At 36.9% G+C, this 6000-nt stretch overlaps 1 pseudogene; it reads right to left on the reverse strand.

The window, feature by feature from the left end:
* The window catches only part of LOC150025832 (uncharacterized), a 30807-nt pseudogene extending 25047 nt beyond the window's left edge, over positions 1–5760 (reverse strand).
* Positions 5761–6000: the final 240 nt, after the last annotated feature.

The raw sequence follows: 6000 nt of genomic DNA on the forward strand, positions 1-6000 counted from the left end.
CCTTTTGGGGAAGGTGCTTCAATTAACAGACCACCTCTGTTTTGTGGTTTGAACTACCAATTTTGGAAAGTAAGAATGAAAATATTTATGGAATCTCTTGACAAAGGAATTTGGTATGCAATTGAAAATGGTCGTTTTGTCCCAATGTTTGAAAAGGATGGATCTGTCATTGAGAAACCATGGTCTCAATGGACTGATGCAGAAAGAAAAAAGGCCAAATTCGATTGCATTGCCAAAAATATTATAACCTCTTCTTTAAATTCTGATGAGTTTTTCAGGGTCTCGCAATGCAAATCATCAAAAGAAATGTGGGACACTTTGGAAGTCACTCATGAAGGAAAAAATGAGGTGAAAAGAGCTAGAAAGCATGCTCTTATCCAAGAGTATGAGATGTTTAGAATGTTTAAAGGAGAAACAATCTCTGAGGTGCAGAAAAGATTCACGCATATCATCAATCACCTTATGAACCTTGACAAGACCTTTGATAAAGAAGAGCTGAACATCAAGATCTTGAAATGTCTTGATAGAGCATGGCAACCTAAGGTAACTGCTATTTCCGAATCTAAAGATCTAACATCATTAAGTGTTGCTTTTTTGTTTGGAAAGCTTAGGGAAGAGGAGCTAGAGATGAATAGACTCAATGTTCAAGAGAGTGAAGATAAGCACACAAGGAGCATAGCCTTGAAAGCATCCAAGCACAAGGGAAAGCAAGATTCCAGTGATGATAGTGATAAGGAAAACCTTAGCTTGCTGTCAAAAAAGTTCAGCAAATTCCTAAAGAGAAACCGCAACAAAGACAACATCAAAGATAGGTATGGAAACAAGAAATCCAATGATTTTAATTCAAATAACTATACTTGTTTTGGTTGTGGTGAGCAAGGTCATATAAAGGCAGATTGTCCAAACAAGAGCAAAGAGAAAAAGTCTAACTACAAAGAGAAGAAAGGCAAGACAGAAAGAGCCTACATAGCTTGGGATGAAAATGAGGTGTCATCATCAAGTTCTTCATCAAGTGAAGATGAGAAAGCAAACATATGCTTGGTAGCTGAAAATGATGATGAATCTTGCAGCTCAAGTGAGGTAAGTTCATGTGCTTCCTTAAATGAACAAAATTACAGTGAATTGCTTGAAGCTTTTCAAGAAACACATGATGAAGCTAATAGATTGGTTCTTTCAAACAATCGATTGAAAGATCTTAATAGTTGGTTTGAAAAGAGAGTTAAATCACTTGAAGAAGATCTAGAAAAAGCAAAAAGTGATTTTGAAAAATTGGAAAACCATTTCAAAAATGGTTCTTGCAAGTGTGATACTCCCAATTGTGAAAATTGTGAAAATCTTGAGAAAAAGGTTCACTATCTTGTTGAAACTGTGGACAAGCTTTCAAAGGGAAAATCTAACTTTGAGAATGTTTTGGCATCTCAAAGCTGTGTTTTTGGAAAGACAGGTTTAGGCTTTAATCCATAGAACAAGCAAGATAAGTTTTCAAAAAGTTTTTCAAGAAAATCAGAAAAACAACTGATTGTTAAGACGAAACAATCGATTGTTACATGCTTTTACTGCATGAAGAAAGGCCACTCTGTTAGGTTCTGTAAAATAAGGAAATATTCTGTTCCAAGAGGTTTTATGAAGTGGATTCCTAAGGGATGTGAAGTTTCTAACTGCAAAGAAAAATCAAAAGGACCCAAATTTGTAAGGGGACCAAATCTTGCTACTTGAAATCTTTTATGCAGGAAAACTAAAGAAAAAGAAGGGACTGAGTCATCTGATCAAGTTCTTGAAGAAAAAGACAGTCATTGAAGCTGAATCAATACTGTGCAAAAGACCTCAACAGTGAAAAGAGGCTTCTTGATCATAAAGCACATGGCTCATTGAAGAATCAAAATAAGGATAAGACTTTCCTTTATTTGTTCTTAATTTTTGTTTCAAAGTTCTTTCTCATGGTTAAACAATCTTTTTATGATCAACGTTATCTGCTTTGAACTCCTTCTGCTCATGGTTAAAATTCAAAAACAGTTTTAACTGCTGTAGAAAAACAACCGATTGTTTTGTGTCTGACAGAACTATGAAGAAATTGCTTTAATTGCTAGTTTAAATTTCTATCCATTGCAGATCAATTCAAAGAGAGAATCATGGTCAAAGAATCTGTGTTGAAAGTTGAACATGTTCAGAGAGAAGTCACAACAGTCATAAAGGAAAATATTCCAAAATCTTGGAAATTCAAGAGCCTCAATGACTAGTCAAAGATCACATGTGAAGACCATGTGATTCTCAGCTTTTTTTGAAATTTTCTGCGCAGAGCAGAGTCAAGTCCTCCCTCTCTGAAAATCAGGTACTCACTAATGAAATTAAATGCTAATTGATTCGTTTTCTGTTATAAAATCTGGTGCAGATCTCTTCAACAAGAACAACCAATTGCAACATCTCTTGCAACATCTCTTGCAAAAATCTGTGAAGTGAGTTCTTCTCTGTTTTCGTCTCTACCATCATGGAATCAACTCCTCCCACTTCAAAGAGAGTCAAATTCAGAGCTGTAAGGTTTGGAGAAAGACTAGAAGGCTGGTTTTCTGGAGACAATGATCTAATTGAGAAGTATAGGTATGAAACAAGTATCAAGAAGATAAACAACCCCAAGGTTGTATGCTTTGATTGGCTGAAAAGTCAAAAGCTTGATAATGTGGGAAGACTGCTCAAGGATCAATCTCTCAGAAAGTTCCTGGAGATGAGGGGAAACATATATCCAGATTTGGTGAGGGTGTTCTACACAAACCTCAAGTTTGAGGGAAACAATATAGTTTTTCATGTGAAGGGTGTAGAAATGGAGATAACTCATGAAGTATGGACTGCTGTTGCTGGTCTCAAGTTCTCTGGTCTTAGAATCAACAAGGGAAACCTTGGAGTGGTGGAGGATTTTAACAAAATCCAATTCTACAAGAGTTGCTTGAAGAATCAAAATGCTCAAGTAAGTACATGCTCGGTTGGAGGTCTAAAGCTTGATGAGAGATTGCTTGCTCTCATTGTAACTTGGATTCTAACTCCAAGGGGGAGTAATCATTCTGTGCTAACTGAAGAAGATCTGGTATATATCTTCTGCATCACCAAGAAAATCAAAATCAATTGGATCCATATCATCAAAGAACACATGCAAAAAGCCATGAGGTTAGGTGATTATCATTATCCATATGCTGTTTTGATATCTAAATTTCTACTCTATTTTGAAGTTAACCTTGAAGATGAAACTTTTGAGTTGGTCAAGTCAACTCAAGAGTTGAACAATGGATCACTCAGCAAGATGGGTTTTACCAAAGTAGGTGGAAAATGGATTAGTAAGGATGGTGATCATGGTGTCTCATCTAGTGGTGTTGTTAATCTTGAACAAGATGAACCTGCTGATATGGATGTTCAACATGAAGATCCACCTGAAGATTATCAAGATGCTGGACCTAGTGCTGGTGCTAGAGATCAAGAAGATGGAATGCCAACCATGTCTTCTTTTGAAAGATACATGATCAATAGGCTTGATACTTTTGGGGAGAATCAAAGGAATCTTCATGATATGTGTGTTAGCAACTTCCAGAACATTGATAACGGATTCAACAACATGGATGCAAGGTTCATGTCTTTGGATGAAGAGATTGAAGCTGTCCAGAATCAAATCTTTGATCTTCAGTTTGCTGATGAAGAAGAATGAAGGAAAAACAACCGATTGGTTATCGGAACAATCGATTGTTTTCTTGCTGTTATATCTGGTTTTTAAATTTTCTTTTCTGCTGTTGTTGCTTTAATTTTGATGTAATCAAAACAATATCTTGTTTTATCTCTTATCTTTGTCTATTTGTGAAGACAAATAGGGGGAGATATATGTTGTGTTTAAGTTTCTGTTTCTGTTTTTGTTTGGTAAAACAGTTTGGGATGTGTAATATTTTCTGATATTTAGCTCTGAAGTTTATTACTGTTTATCTGTGCTAACCAAATATCAGAAGTTCTATGCTTTGTTCAAAACTGTATTTTGCAGGAACTGCTTCAGATTAAATCAGGTACAACACAAACATCAGGGATTTGTCTTCATCAAATAGGGGGAGAATTATTGATTCAAGTGGTGTTCAAGTTTTGAAGAATCCAAATCCTTTGAAGGATGTTGAAGCCTCTGTTGTGCTTGATGTTGTTGTGCTGGTTTAGCTTAGTTCTAGGGTAGTTTGGATGTTGTAATCCATCCTTTGATTAAATCTAAAGCATAAGCATCTCAATCTTTGTGAAAGTAAAATGTTTTCAAGCTAAGTTAAAACAACTGATTGTTTTGTCGAAACAACTGATTGTTTATACTTAGGTGTTTTGAGAAAAAGATTGAAAACTGTTTTTAAAATGGTTGAACTGTTAAGTACCAAAACAACCGATTGATTCGAGGAAACAACCGATTGTTTGTTTTGGGACCATAACAGAAAAACTGTTTTATCTTTGACTGAGCTTTAAATGTTTTAACTGCTTACGCTCCAATCATTAAATGCTTTGACCAATCTTTTAATGCAATTTAAGAGTTTGTTAAGATTTGATAACAAACTACATCTTTGAATAAATTCAGAAAAACAGATTTAACATTTAATCTTTGACAAGTTTTTGCTAAGAGTTTTTGAGTTTTCCAAAGAGCTGAGATTGCTAAGAGTTCGTGATTGATCAAAGTGTATGGAATAGGATTCTGCTTGTATTGATTTCAGATTATCTTCTGTAACAAGTGTAATCCTTGTACTCTGTAAAACAAGTTTCGTTTCTGTGTTTGCTGAGATTGGCTGTGTGTTCTTGAGGGGATCAAGATCAGCAATCTTAGTGTTGGTGTGTTGGCCAAGGAGAGTGTGTTTCTTGAGGTGTTCAAGGTCATTCTCTTGGTTGTTGTGTAAGTGATCAAGGTTTGGTTGCTTAGTGGTTTCCTCAGGGTTTTGAGAAGACTGGATGTAGCTTTGGGTTTGGAGTGAACCCGTATAAACAATTGTGTACAATCTCTCTATCTCTAACTCTTTAAATTTAGTTTTTTTTTTTTTGCTGGTATAAACAACTGATTGTTTCTACGAAACAACCGATTGTTTTTCTGGTACTGCAGCTTTTGCTTGCTATTTTGGCGAACTGAATTTCTGAATCAATTGTTTCCTGAGATAATTTCATTCTTGTTTTAAAAGTTTGCGAAAATCCTCTTTAAACAATTCCCCCCCTCTAGTTTAAAGCCATCTATTCTAACAATAAATCCTCCTTTGCCTTTTTGGGCAATGGCGGGGCAAGCCACGCCTTCATGAGGAAGACTCCTCGCAGATACGAAGGCCAAGTGAAGTTCTGAGAGGAAAGTTCAGGAGGAGGGGGTGCGTCGCAACCCAGAATAAAAGGTAAAGAAAAAAGGGCGCGTACTACCTAAAGTGTTACGATTAAAGCTATTAAGGGATATAAGGGAGATAACGCATTCAATATAGCCAAGAAAGCAGAAACAAATGGAAGGACAAATGAAGTTGACATGAAGATATGAAAATAAAGGCCCGAGTAAATATTCAACCAAAAACAGATTGTCATAAGTCACAAACAAATTCAAATGAAGGTCAACACGAATTGACAAAGAAATAAAGGGGTCAAGTTCAGAGCAGATTATTCCCCAAGGTCAAGGGGCACGACCTTCCCATCGACGATATGACTGCCAGGGTCGCAATTAGAAATATTGATCTCTGGGTTTTCACAGGCGGCTTGGGCAAAAGCCTCCTTGAACCCCTCTTCAAAGGTGACGGCCATATCGTCAATGAGCTCTTTCTTGGCCTTCTCCAGCTCTTCTATCGTGGAGTCCCCGGAGGCTAGCTGTTTCTCCAGAGCTTCCTTCTCCACCTAATGCCTGTTGACCTCAGTTTGGAGCTTGCCATGCTCAACCTGGAGAAGGTCGAAAGCCTCGACCTTAGCAGCCAATTCATCCTCCCTCTTCTCCAGCTTCTGCTCCCGATCAGAGCACTGATCTTCCAACACCTTCTGAAGCTCCTC

Source organism: Phaseolus vulgaris, chromosome 7, assembly GCF_051622355.1.
Source record: "Phaseolus vulgaris cultivar YP4 chromosome 7, ASM5162235v1, whole genome shotgun sequence".
Taxonomy (NCBI): Eukaryota; Viridiplantae; Streptophyta; class Magnoliopsida; order Fabales; family Fabaceae; genus Phaseolus; species Phaseolus vulgaris.